This window comes from Bison bison, unplaced genomic scaffold, assembly GCF_000754665.1.
Source record: "Bison bison bison isolate TAMUID 2011002044 unplaced genomic scaffold, Bison_UMD1.0 scf7180017864164, whole genome shotgun sequence".
Lineage (NCBI taxonomy): Eukaryota > Metazoa > Chordata > Mammalia > Artiodactyla > Bovidae > Bison > Bison bison.
The window spans coordinates 145,061-159,987 of NW_011494736.1; the positions used below are offsets into that span (position 1 = coordinate 145,061).

At 39.6% G+C, this 14,927-nt stretch overlaps 1 protein-coding gene across 1 annotated transcript in view; it reads right to left on the reverse strand.

Moving 5' to 3' along the window:
* The window catches only part of LOC104989844 (spermatogenesis-associated protein 16-like), a 135,252-nt gene extending 132,709 nt beyond the window's left edge, over positions 1–2,543 (reverse strand). Inside the window, exon 1 of the mRNA XM_010841635.1 lies at positions 2,425–2,543. The gene's annotated coding sequence lies outside the window, so the exon portion shown is untranslated. The remainder of the gene's footprint in view (positions 1–2,424) is intronic.
* Between the last annotated feature and the right edge of the window lie 12,384 nt (positions 2,544–14,927).

The following is a 14,927-nucleotide window of genomic DNA, read 5'->3' on the forward strand; positions in this document are numbered from 1 at the left end:
TAGTCTCTACTTCAGTGATCTTTAAACTAGACTGCTATATTTTATTTTATTAACACCCCTGAAAAAAACTCAGCAAGTCTTTTCATGGGAGCAAAATGTTACAATTTGACTGTCACTTTCCAGGAAGATGACTCAATATATTTTATACTAGTTGAGAGATAATGATCTGGGCTCCCTGATGTAAAGGGATTTAAAAGCCCTTGAGCATTTGGTGTTTGTATGGCTTGTGTTACCATAGCCCTCCATGGTTTGGCTACCTATTCATCTATTTTCAACTGATACATCACATAAAACAAAGAAAAAGAAATTGCAGCCAAATTCTATGTGGAGATTTGTGGTTCTAGTTATTGTGTGTCTTAATTAGAAAAAACTGTCCTGCTGTTAGGAAGAAACTGTGTATTTACGCCTGGAGACCTTTTTAAGGTCCTGTATATAACAATTATAACAATTATTATTCATGTTCATTTGTTGTTTTCCTTTAGGTTGTAATTAATTTCCAACATACTGGTTGCACTGCTCAAAAGATGAACAACTTTATGAATTTAGGGCAGATACTGTAACAAGTAGTTATTTTCCATTTCAAACTGTGGCAAGGAAAAAGAAGAGGATATTTTTCCTGAATGGCCTTCAAAATTATTTCTCTTTGGAAATATCTTTGAAAATGACCAGATTGGAAGTTTTAGCTATTTGGTTATAATAACACTGATGAGTAACAGATTGAACAAGGTTGAAAAGGTACCACACTGAAAAGTCCACCTTGGGAACAAAGAAAAATCTCAGTTCTATCTTGATTATGCACTTGTGTTACACACCATGACAACTTACCAGGTTAGGTGCACTTGAAAAGAGGCTGAAATATTAAAAACCTCTTTGAAATTCTATAAAACACAGTCTTGCCTCCAGTCATATCCCTGTCTCCCATATCAGAATCTATATTTCATTCCTTACTCAAATCAGGACAATGAAGAAAAACTATATGCTGTATGCAGAGTTCGGTGATTAGAAGGATTCTGGCCTCTTTCTTACTTCCAGTGCATTTTTTTTCTCTTCTACCCTTACAGTTCCCTTTACAAAAAAATTCTTGAGCTTTTGTCAAGCATGAAGGGAAAAAAAAAAACAAAACTGTAAAATATTATTATTGAGTCCTAATTTATTTTTCCATTTGGAGGAAAACAGTCTATCCAATCTGCAATAATATTTAAAAGATAGCATCTCTATGGCACCCAAGGTCTTACTGGTGAAATCTGAAAAGATCCAAAGCCCCTTTGTGTGTATAATAACATTATTAGCACATTAAATTTAATCATAGGGGATTAAAATATAGTTATCATTACAAATAAGTTTTTATGCGTTTAAAACTAGTGGCTTGTTAAACATGGCAAATATTTTCTTGGTGTTCCAAAAAGAGATTCTTACTGAAACTTATAAATATTTTATAGATAAGTATTGTGAAAAGCAAACTTTAAACAAGGTTGACGCTGTTTTTCAATGCTCATGCTGAATCACCTTTGAACGGCAGATTCTTAAGATATTCACTCATTCAACCATTCATTCCGTCACTCATACACCAACTATTTCAGAGCACACATTTTATGCCAGGTATGATGTTTGGCACCCCACTCCAGTACTCTTGCCTGGAAAATCCCATGGACGGAGGAGCCTGGTGGGCTGCAGTCCATGGGGTCGCGAAGAGTCGGACATGACTGAGTGACTTCACTTTACTTTTCACTTTCATGCATTGGAGAAGGAAATGGCAACCCACTCCAATGTTCTTGCCTGGAGAACTCCAGGGACGGGGGAGCCTAGTGGGCTTCCGTCTATGGGGTCGCACAGAGTCGGACACGACTGAAGCGACTTAGCAGCAGCAGCAGCATGATGTTGGAGTACCTAGATGAAGACATCGTCTGTGTCTTAGAGAAAGAGAGAGCTCAGATTGTCTCTCTACCTAAAACCATACTCAGTGATAATGGACGCCTTTATTTCCTCAGTAATATCATGAGTTAGGGAGACAACAGCCTTTAATAAAATCTGAACTCTGAAATAATGATCTTCTTTCGCTTGACAAGAGATAAATAAGCTCATATCATACACTTTATTAAGGAATACGGGTTAAGACAAAACAAAATAAAAAATTAAAAGTCTGTTATTCATAAACCAAGTAAGATCTTGGTCTGTAGGGTGTGCCGCGTAGAGGACAGGGACCCAGTTTGGAATTCCTTGTCTTTAACTGCCTGCAGGAAATGATTTATTGGCTACTTATTATGGTTATCAGTAGAAAACGTTCCTCATTCCTAGAGTGAGAAGGACGAAAGGAGCTCCTACTTTCCCCAACTTCCTCAAGCTTCCTTCTCAAGGACCCCTTCCTCCCCAGCCAGCCTGGAAAGCTGAAAAGTTTTAACTGCGCAGAGCTAAATCTTCTCCTACCTAGGCAGTTGTGGCTCAACCCCGCACTGGCGGGACGAAGCTCTGAACTCCTCCCAGCTGCCGCATCTGGCCGCACCCGAGTCCAAACGTCCGGATTTGAGGCCACGTTGGTCAGTGTGCTCGCGGAAACCCAGGTTTGAAACGTCACATTCCGCCCGGCCACGCCCCTCTGCCCGTAGCCCCGTCCCCTCCCGTGGCCCCGCCCACAAGCCCTGCCCTTGACACCTGCGTGGCTGCTGTCATTTTTTCCAACTGTAAAAAATAAGCTTGTATCTCCTCCCTTCAGATTCTAAAAGTAATGTGATCGTTAAAAGATACTTTGGAAAATACAAAAATATGTGTGTAACGTAAAAATAATCTGTAGTCTTAAGAGAAATACTAAGACCATTTCAGTATATTTCTTTGCATTCTCCTTACCATAAATAGCGGAGAAGGCAATGGCACCCCACTACAGTACTCTTGCCTGGAGAATCCCATGGATGGAGGAGCCTGGTGGGCTGCAGTCCATGGGGTCGCTGGGAGTTGGACACGACTGAGCGACTTCACTTTCACTTTTCACTTTCATGCACTGGAGAAGGAAATGACAACCCACTCCAGTGTTCTTCCCTGGAGAATCCCAGGGACGGGGGAGTCTGGTGGGCTGCCGTCTATGGGGTCGCACAGAGTCGGACACGACTGAGGGACTGATCTGATCTGATCTGATGTACCCCTAAGGACTGCATCCTTTTCCTCAGCAATATTATAAATTTTATGACAAACATTACCTTGCTTTTCTTTATAGTTTAACACATAATGTATATCATTTTTTATTCAAGTATGGTATGTGTTACAGAAAAGCCAATCAACTGTAGGTGTGTTCAATGAATTATCACAAAGTTAACCCACCAGAATAACTGCCACCCAAGTGAAATAAAGTAAAACATTCGCATCCTAGAAGACCCTCCTAATGACTATCCCTTTTTTGTTCCCCAGAGGTAATGATTATCTTGCCTTCTAACACCATAGTTTAGTTTTGCCTATTTTTGAACTTTATAAAAATAATCCACTCATTGTTTTACTGTTCAATACTGCTATTGATTATAGTTATCTTTTACAAAGTACATCCATATACTAACCATATTTATGGCAAGTCTAGATCCTGTCTTCTTCACTTAACACTCTACAGAGTAATTTTTGCATGTCATTTAACATTGTGCTAAAAAAAAATGGGTTTTGCCTTATAGTCTATTGGATGGATATAATGGATATAGCACAATTTTATTGAAAGTATAGGGTTTTGTTGTTGTTTTTTTTTTTTAAGAAGGGGAGGCAATATCTCCTAAGCATATGTATTCGCTTGCATGTTGTGTGGTGTACATCTGTGGGTTATCTCTTTAGGATTATTCCTAAAAATGGAATTTCTAAGTCAAAGAGCATTAACTTTTTAAAAGTCTAGTGTCCTGCTGCAAATGATGTCAATTTATATTCTTGCTAGTGATGTGTGATAGTATCCCATTATATTAAGTCTCCCAAATAATTAAGAAAAATCTGTTAATCTGATAGGTGAGAAATATTTTCTCCTTGATGTTTACATTTACAGTCCTTTGATTACAGTAGAGGCTGATTACACATTTATTATTAATTCATATGTCTCTTACTACAATTTATATATACAATTTTTTCTCATCTCCTCAAGTTTCTCCATTAGTGGGCTTCCCTGGTGGCTCAGATAGTAAAGAATCTGCCTGCAATGCGGGAGACCTAAGTTTAATCCCTGAATCGGGAAGATCACCTGGAGAAGGAATTGGCAACCCACTCCAGTATTCTTGCCTTAAGCAGCTAAGCACTTGAGTCTCTTAGGTTAACATGAATGAATTGTGGTCCTTAAGTCAATGATTGGCCTAATCTCAGGACTATCATAGAAATGCCTTCAGGGTTCTTTAATATCCTTTGAATCCCCCACCCTTTCCTATAGATGACAGGATTGTGACGGATGATTGCAATTTCATTACCTCATCGCAGTAACTACATGAAATCAGATTTCACTACTGTTACATTACAGCTCAGAGAATGAGGTTGAGTCCATATGTGACTTGCTCAGGTTAATGAAAGGACATTTGAATCTGTATATTCCCACGTAGTTCCTCTACTTTGGCTAGTTTTGAGCTGAAAGTTTTCCCTTTATCATCACAAATCAAGTAGTTGAGGTTCTATTAGGCATGGTATCTGTAAATTTGAGACTCAAGGGAAGAGTTTCAAAACTGGGCTAAGGAGGTTGTAGTTGCCAAATAATGCAGAACACATGAGATCACCTCTTATGCTCCATAATGATAGAGAAATGAGCCCCCAATGCCCAACTGTGCATGGCCATGCAGGTTGTACACAGTACAACTCCAGAGGGGGCACCATCCACATCCACAATGACTTGAATAGCATTCCTTGGAATCTGTTAATCACACCTGAATCTTTAGTAACTTCTCAATTTTTAATTTTTGTGATAACAAGTGGTTTGCAAGAATCAGATCAGATCAGATCAGATCAGTTGCTCAGTTGTGTCCGACTCTTTGCGAACCCATGAATCGCAGCACTCCAGGCCTCCCTGTCCATCACCAACTCCCGGAGTTCACCCAGACTCACGTCCATCGAGTCAGTGATGCCATCCAGCCAACTCATCCTCTGTCGTCCCCTTCTCCTCCTGCCCCCAATCCCTCCCAGCATCAGAGTCTTTTCCAGTGAGTCGACTCTTCACATGAGGGGGCCAAACTACTGGAGTTTCAGCTTTAGCATCATTCCTTCCAAAGAAATCCCAGGGCTGATCTCCTTCAGAATGGACTGGTTGGATCTCCTTGCAGTCCAAGGGACTCTCAAGAGTCTTCTCCAACACCACAGTTCAAAAGCATCAATTCTTCAGTGCTCAGCCTTCTTCACAGTCCAATTCTCACATCCATACATGATCACAGGAAAAACCATAGCCTTGACTAGACGAACCTTTGTTGGCAAAGTAATGTCTCTGCTTTTGAATATGCTATCTAGGTTGGTCATAACTTTCCTTCCAAGGAGTAAGCGTCTTTTAATTTCCTGGCTGTAGTCACCATCTGCAGTGATTTTGGAGCCCAGAAAAATAAAGTCTGACACTGTTTCCACTGTTTACCCATCTATTTCCCATGAAGTGATGGGACCGGATGCCATGATCTTCATTTTCTGAATGTTGAGCTTTAAGCCAACTTTTTCACTCTCCACTTTCACTTTCATCAAGAGGCTTTTGAGTTCCTCTTCACTTTCTGCCATAAGGGTGGTGTCATCTGCATATCTGAGGTTATTGATATTTCTCCCGGCAATCTTGATTCCAGCTTGTGTTTCTTCCAGTCCAGTGTTTCTCATGATGTACTCTGCATATAAGTTAAATAAACACGGTGACGATATACAGCCTTGATGTACTCCTTTTCCTATTTGGAACCAGTCTGTTGTTCCATGTCTAGTTCTAACTGTTGCTTCCTGACCTGCATACAAATTTCTCAAGAGGCAGATCAGTTGGTTTGGTATTCCCATCTCTTTCAGAATTTTCTACAGAATAGGTCAGTGTAAACTGGAAATAAGAGTAAATGATGCTGGATTAGAACTTTGCTCTTAGTTGTCAAAACAATTGATACAAAAATTTGATGTATCAAAGGTCATTCTTTCTTCCAGAAAACATAAAATAATACGAAGCGCAAAACATTTAAAGCACATTTGTCCCTGTAGAAGTACAATTAAAATACTTTGTGGGTGTATAGAAAGATTTCTGAAGCATCAAAACAGAGTAGGACATTTTCTTACAAATACCAGGTCATTGCAATGCAGATTCTGTAACAGCATTTACTTGGTCAGCCAGCATATAGGAAAATACTCATGTGGATGAGAAAGTGACCACACACTTAGCAATGAGCATTTTAACAGTAGAGGCATGTTAGAGGCCATCTTGTTTTGGAATTACTCATTGTGGTTGCTTAGTCAAAATCATTCAGCATGAAGTTAGGAGAAAGGATTAGAGATTACAGATGACCCTAATTGAAGCCACCAGTTCAGGCTCTCTTGGGTTGCTGAAGGTAGGAGTCAGGATTATTCAGGCTTCATAGTAACCTGCTTTGCCCTTATTCCACCACAATTGTTAAATATATAACACACCTTAGTATTTTATACCCCTCTGTCAATAGTTATTAAGTTATTTCTTTCCAGGGAAGCAGTGTATCATAGTCTTAGAAAGTCCAGAAGACTGGACTTGAGCTCTTCCATTTGCAAACCAGTGGAATTTCCTCATTTATAGCATTTAGGCTTTGAATTGATTGATTGATAAGACAATTTTTCTGCTCTAAATCTGTATATACACATATATGTGTGTGTGTGTGTGTGTGTGTGTGTGTGTGTATACATGGGTAGCCTTTCCTTTTTCCAGGGGATCTTCCCAACCCAGGGATTGAACCCAGGACTTCTGCATTGCAGGCAGATTCTTTACAAGCTGAGCCACAAAGGAAGTCTGTATACATATACACATATACTTTCAAGTGAAGATTTTCTTGAGTATGAATTTTCAAAAAGAAACATCGGGAAGGTTTCCACATGAGCTTAATGTAGAAAACCCAACATAGACATACAACATATATTTGTGCTAAGTTTTGATAATATCCTTAGTCCTTGTTTCAGATATTCTTTATAAAATAACTATTGTACTTGCAATAGTAAGTAAAATAATTTCTTTTCAGATCAAAAGAGGTGAAAGGGCTCTCTTGGACATCCTGGGTAATTTCATAATCAGAGTTTTAAAAATTCTTTATCAGGATTGGCAGGACTTCTGGTACAGAAAACATAAGAAATGTGTTACTTTTCTGTTCTTTAGAATAGGCTTAGCAATTACCTCCTTAAGAGTAAAAGCAATTATCTACTTGCCCATGCAAACACAGGTTGTTTAAGGTTTGTCCCTGTCTTGAAGTTACAGAAAAAACAAATTAACAGGCGGGTTTGACATTGTTGAGCAAATTCAGGGGCCACCCCTGAGGATGCAGGCTGAGGCCTTGTTATCACATGTGGGGCCTTTACCAGTGTGGGGGTGTCCTCTGGATCCTCTGAACACAGCTGTACAAATTCCAGGTATAGCTCTGCTTGGTCAAATAGCTATTAGTTTCTCTTTGGAAGTGGGTGAAGTTTAACTTTATATCTTTGCCTTTTTGGTATCACTGTCCCACCCTGCCCTGGAACTCACAGCATCATCTGGGACTAAGATTTAGAAACTATACTCATTAGAACAGCTAATTCAGGATTTGATTTTTTTAAAAAGAAAATCCAGGGTGCAAACAAAATAAAAATGTACATGTTTACAGAGCATTGGTTTCTAACTATTATTTAAAATTTACACGGTCTCTTTTCTCCACCTCAACATAATTCGAGATGAACTTCTTAAATTTCCATTCTGAATTGGATTTGGATGGGTAGGACTTTTAAATCTGGGGAAATTATACCAGACTCTTCTTTCCAATTCTATTTCTAGGTCTGCCTTTTATGCCTCAATGAACACATCCTCTGGCCTCAGGCCACATCTCTGAAGGCATCCTGGGCTTATTGCTCCTATGCTGTCCCTGTCAGGTTTCTTCTCCTGTGTTTTAGATACTGGGCAGTGCTGCGCATGTGAGCTAGCTCTGAGGGAAGCAAACAAACAAACACCGATTAATAGCATTTGCCAATTTCCATGTATGAATATTCCTACCGTGGCCATTTTCAAGCTACCAACCTGAGGCATTGGGAAGAGAACTGCTCAACTGACCCCCAGACACTGGCCAGAGCTGGCTGCGATACCCTGCCTGTATCTGTCTTTGCAGACATCATCTGAGTCTCAGTCCAAATGTTTGTACGGCTTTTGCAGCAGATCCATTTCTGTCTTCTTTAATTTTCATGAATTGTATTTATTAGTAGACATGGTCTTTTTGCTTGGCTAGTTTGTTCCAAGCCAGTTTTTCTGTGCGGTTTACATAGTCACAAGATCCCTGTGGTCACTGCCTTTCCCGTGTACCTGACTACATCACGTCACTCCAGTCACACAGTGTAAACCTGTTATACCTTCTTGTTCCAAAGTACATGCTGAATTTCTTTAGCTTGCTTTCAAGACAGATAGCAGGCGGGTTCTGAGCTTCCTTTATGATGAGGCCTTTCTCTGCTCAAAGGGGCATTTCCATTAATTTCTTTGATAGCTGTATCCTTCAGGAGCCTGGAGGCAAGAGGCTATGATCTTGAGCATCGTATGTCTGAGATTTTACAGTATGAAAATTATGGTACACCTTAGGAAAACATAGCAGATGTTGTATAGATGGATGTTTCACCTGTGGGATAGTATAGTGAAAGTACATGGGGAGACCAGACTTGGACCCACAAAGGTAGCTGTCTTTAAGCATAAAAAAATTGAATATGTTCAGATGTAAAGATTTCATTTTATGTTGATTGTTTTCTGATGTGCCTTTACACTGATAAATAGCTGTGCCACACAAGCCCATCACTGGTTTATAAAGGCTCTTTTACAATCCTGAAGAGAAACCATCAGAGTCTCCAGGGACTTCTCTGCTTCCTTGGATGTGTAGACACCTCTAGTGCTAATTCTTTTCCAGGTCCTCTTGCTACACCTCTATACCCATATCTTTATTCCTGGTTTAGCCTCTGGTTTGCTGAGCATTATATTGTGTGCAATTCAATTAAATGGATATTTATGTGACCTTTAGATTTTCTCAGAGAAGACCCATAACCACCTCCCACCTAACCAAGATTAGCTACTTTTGTTAGTGGCATTGGGAAGAAAATGACCTTGTCTTTTTTTTTTTTTGGTAAAGTAATACCTTTAGAACAGAAGGCTTGTAACTAACAACAATAACAAAAAACCAGGACCCTGTCCAACCCACTATCACATTATTGTGTATCCTTGTTCAACTCTGAACCTCTGTTTCCTCAGTGGAAAATGAGGAGATTGGGCCTGGTCTTAGACCTGAATAGCTTTCCTGCCTCATCTCTAAGTAGATAACATTTATGGTGAGGCTTTTCAGGTAAGAAGATGAAATGGTGGTAGGGTTCAGAGCGGGGAGGGAGGAGGGATGTGGCTGGCTAGGAAAGAGAAGTGATTTTTGAGATGATCTCTTCCTGGCTTCAGCCCTCACAGCTGGGGTTACTAGATTTAGCAAATAAAATTAGAGGCTGCCCAGTTAAATTTGAATTTCATTGATTAAAGAATAATTTTTAGTACATTACAAATAATGCATGGGGCAATACACTTCAAATTATTCATTGTGTAACTGAAATTCAAATTAAACTTGCATCCTGTATTCCGTCTGGCAACTCTACATAACAGTAAATAACAGCTTAATCTGTCTCAACAAGTTGGGGTGGACAAGTAGGGCGTTGTAGCAAAAAATAGAACCTTAATTTGTAAAGACAGAAACCAGGTAGTTATCTGATACCTATGCAGCATGGGGTGGGGAAGGTGTCATTTTTTTCTTTTTTTTGCCCAGGTTGTAATACCACTTCTATAATAAATTTAAAAAAAAAAATATGTGACATTTTATTACTGACATAGGTTGCCAGGCTAATCCCTGAATAGACCTAAAGACTCTACATGGAGTTGTAGATAAGAAAGGTCTGTTACCAGAAGGAGAGAGAGATGAAAGAAAAGCTATTAGACATTTTACTTAAAGCAGAAAATACTAAAATTGTGTCTGGCTTAGGAATTGAGTTGAATAACTTTGTTTAGTTTGTATATTAAAATGGAGAAAAAAACTTAGAAGAGTTTAAATTTTTAGTAAGTGTAACATTTAACTAGTGGGTTGTCCCAGTATTTTCTTAATCTTCAGCCACTTGGGAAAGATGATGGTCGTGCATTTGTTTGGAAGATAATTGCACTGCTCTGTTTTACTGACTGTTGTATATTTAGTAGCTAGAGTCTATCAACTAGGTAACATGAGCTACACATTGGCTATTGTGACTGCTGACATTTCTGTCATCAATTCACAGGTTGATAGGCCTTATTACTGATGGCAGACAAGAGAAATCCAGCTTCTGACCTGCCTGAGTTCAACAGTCTTAAACCACATCCAAGTTTCATATATACTCCATCTCTACCACCTGCTGGGAGATTATCATATGTTTCAATTCTCTGTTTTAACATGAATAAACTTGTTCATCTATGGAGAACACAAATTGTTCCTTCTCATTCATATTTTTGGGGAAATTAATCATGTATAAGGAAGGTATAAACACTTGTACAACAAATACCCTCTAAGGGGTGACTTAAGTTTTCATTCATTTAAAACTGTTTATATAGCATTGACTCTGGTCTTGCTCTGCTGCTAGTTGGATAAAAAAATAAGAGAAAATCACGATGCCTTTTGTGTGCCAGTAAAGGGCTAGGCAGCAGGATAGTGAGGGACCACCATGGGGCCCAACTAACCTATATCAGGGAGTGGAGAGGAAAGGATTTCTGCAGGTGATAAGCTTCAAAGAAAAAAAGACTGGGGAAACAGGAGGAGGAACTACACAGAGGAAGAGGGCATGCTGAGTAGGGAGATACAGGCATTGTAAACAGAGGGATGTGCGTGTACTAAGGCTTGAAAGGAAAGAGAACATGACGCATGCAGGGCATTTCAAGTAATTCCATTGGATTGGTGTGGTGGGTGAAGGAGCTGGCAGTGACAGGAGATGAGGTGTGGGACTGAGCAGGGACCAGACTGTTTTTTTTTTTTTTGCTCTTCTGTGCCATATGGCATCTTAGTTCCTTGACCAGGGATCGAACCTGTGCCCCCTGTGGTGTAAGCATGAAATCTTACTCACTGGACTGGCAGGGAAGTCCCAAGATTGTGATGGTCTTCATGTTCTGCTCAGGTTTTAAATTCCTGAAGATTGCAGAAAGGGATTGAAGTATTTATAAAGGAGATTTGTGTTTCAAGCAGTCTGGCCGCAGTGTGTAGTATGTAAGAAGGACCACACGGGAGGCAGAGAGACAAGCCAGAAGCTGTAACAGTAATCTAGAAGAGATTTTCCTTAAGTGCCCTCTCTCCCAGTCTCAAATTGGCAATTTCAAGCGTCCTGCCTCTCCTCACACCTCCTACCTCATCTCCTGATTTGTCATTCTCAACACAAGACCTCTCCTCTCATTCAGAGAGAGTGAGTTTTAGACCTTTGTTATTGCTGAGTTATTCCTCCTCCCAAGCCAGGCTGGTTCCACCTGTGCCCTGGATCCCAGCTGTCTGGCCTCCCCAGAGAACTTGCCTCACACTCGGGCCCCCTCCCTCCTGCTTTTGTGGCATCCTACTTCTGCTTACGGCTTCCTTCCCACCAGCACTAACCCCAGCATGATGCTGGTGTGCATTAAGCAAGCAGCAGTGGGCTCGGAGAGAAACACAGAATCAAGGTTTATGGAGAAGCAAGAATTACATGGATTTTATGTTTAAGTGAAATGAAGTTGGAAAAATGTGCATATATATATTAGGAAAAAATCTATTATGTGTGTCTGTATGTATATCTATATTTTAACTTGTCCACACACACATATGTTTCTGGCTTGAGAAATGGGAAAGTTTGAGGGTGCCACTTACTAAGCCAGAGAAATTTACAGAGAATCCGGAGAGGGCAGATGAGTTTGCAGCAGACAACTCATACCTAACGAGTTACGGTTTGATCATATGAATTTTAGAACTCTGTTGCATTTCCCAGTGGAAATACCTAGTGAGTAGTTGTGTATATGGGTCTAAGTTTCAGTGGAGAAAGCTGAGTTATAATTCTGGAAGTTATCAGCATAAAAATGGTAAGTGAGTCTATAAAGGTATAGATTAAATCATCAAGGGAACATATTTAATATAAGAGAAGCAGGCTAAGAGTGGAGCCTTGATACCTGCCTGAAAGGGATAGGCAGAACACCTTGGTTGGAGGGGCTTTCCTGGTGGCTCAGATGGTAAAGAAGCTGCCTGAAATGCAGGATACCTGGGTTTGATCCTTGGGTCAGGAGAAGAAATGGCAACCCACTCCAGTATTCTTGCCTAGAAAATTCCATGGACGGAGGAGCTTGTTGGGCTACAGTCCATGGGGTTGCAGAGAATCGGGCACGACTCAGCAATAAACACAACTTGGTTGGAGAGTGAGAAAGAGCACTGAACACTGAATGAAGAAAATCAGGACAGTGTAGTGTCAGAGAAGATGCAGAAAGGAAGAAGTTTAGGAAAGAAAGACAAATCCAAAGTATCGCATAGACCCAAAAGATCAAGTAAGAGTAGGATGAAGACACATTTATTAAATCAATAAGAAGAGATCATTGACAGCTTGATAGGGCAGTTTTGGTAGGATTTTGAGGATGGAGTGAAATGGAAGGAACTGGGAAATGAATGTGAGGTGAGTTAATGGAAGTGACTAAGAAAGGTCAAGGGAGAAGACAATGGCACTCCACTCCAGTACTCTTGCCTGGAAAATCCTATGGACAGAGAAGTCTGGTAGGCTGCAGTCCATGGGGTTGTTAAGAGTTGGACACAACTGAGTGACTTCAGTTTCACTTTTCACTTTCATGCATTGGAGAAGGAAATAGCAACCCACTCCAGTGTTCTTGCCTGGAGAATCTCAGGGATGGGGGAGCCTAGTGGGCTGCCATCTATGGGGTCGCACAGAGTCAGACACGACTGAAGCTACTTAGTAGCAGCAGCAAGAAAGGTCAAGAACATTTATTTTAACATGGAGGAGACTTAGGAGGATCCTTGCTGGTGGGAAAAAGCTGTAAGCAAAGAGGGATGCTGCAAAAGCAGGAGAGAGAGAGCTTGGTGTGAAGGCAAGTCCTCCGAAGAGGTTAGATATCTGGGGTCCAGGGCTCAGGTGGGGCCAGCCAAGTCTGGGAGGAGGGATTAAAGGCTCTGAATCGAAGAAAAGTCTTGTGATGAGAAAGACAAATCAGAAATGAGGTAGAAGGTGTGAGGAGTAGGGAGGATGTTTGAAATTGCTAATTTGAGGCTGGGAGACAGGGTGAGAAAGGAAACACAGAGGGTTTGCCAGGCAATTGTGAGTGCCCAGTGGATGTGGAGGTCATAAATTGAAATTGAAATCGATCTGAGCCATTGTGTGATTTTCCCCATCAGAGCTGAGAAGCACTGATGTGGAGGCTGAGAAAGCAGACAGTGAAATTTATTTAAGTCTGGGGTATGCCAGACAGTGTGACGAATGTCAAAAGGCCCCTAGCCAGAGAGACAGAATTGAGGACCACAGAGACGGGGAATTTCCCATCTTCAAATGAAGAGTTGAGGATTGAAGGACATAGAGAAGAACTTTACATCTTCAAATAAAAGGCCCACTTAGAAATTTTGATTTGCAAAGACAAATGCATACCAAGACTTTCTTATGAAATTTGTAAAACTAGAAAGGAATTAATTAAAATTATCTCAATTAGCCATTTTGAAACACTGCATAATTGTAGAAAAATGCTGGAATATTACATGAAAATTAAAATTGCCATATGTAAGTGGAAATTTATTGTACATAAACATATTTTAGGAGGGTATAGATGTAGCCCTTAACAAAAGGGCACATACTACAAGCAATAGGAAATAGATTTGAAAATTGCTAGAATTTTTAAAAGCAAAAAGATGTTAATTATTCATATATCATTTGTAAAGTCTCAAATCAGTGATGAACTTTATGAGCATAAATACAGAGTTGGACAAAAATAGGTTTACAGATGGTACATGAAAAATAAGCAAGCACATTGACAGTATTAAAATATATGATATTAGTAGCAATCTACCTCTAAAGCAGTTTTTGCTAATGTCAAAAATATGCATATTCCAAGATAGAAGCAAGTGATTTTGGAAATAATATAGATGAGATAGGGAGAAACACTTAGATCCTCTAGAGTCAATAGTGCTATCAAATTTCTTGGTACAAGAATAGTTTTGCAGTCTTACTTGGAGTGTGTAATTATTTTTATTATAATACATTTTAAATGGTAATCAAAAAATACTAGAGACTCTTAAATTTAGTAGGATCACCAGGACAAGTCACTCAGATTATGGTGAGTTGCTTTTTGTTGTTTCATTAGTTTTTCTGCATATTGTAGTAAAAGTTTCTTTTCATACATTTAAAATATCTACTGGACAAAAATGTGAAAAAAGACTTTGGCAGTCATTCAATCTATAAATGTAAATCTGGCTGAACTATATTTTAATTAAAATTGCTATTTAATACCACTTGGAGTTCCACCTTTAAAAAACAACACTGTTCATATCAAATAACTGTGTTTCATAAATACCTTAGTGGTTCTAGAGTTGAACTTCATTGAGGTCAGTTACAGTCCTATGAATATAACCATGTGCCTGGGAATTATCTTTAAGCTGTTTCTGATAACAAAATAGAAAGTAAATGAAAGGCATATGCCAGTGGTTGATATCTTATTCTGTGAATGGGGCTGCAAAAGTTTTAACTTCTCCCCAAACTCCTGTTTTTCTGGGATATATCTTCTGTTTCACGTGGTCCACTATCTGCATCAT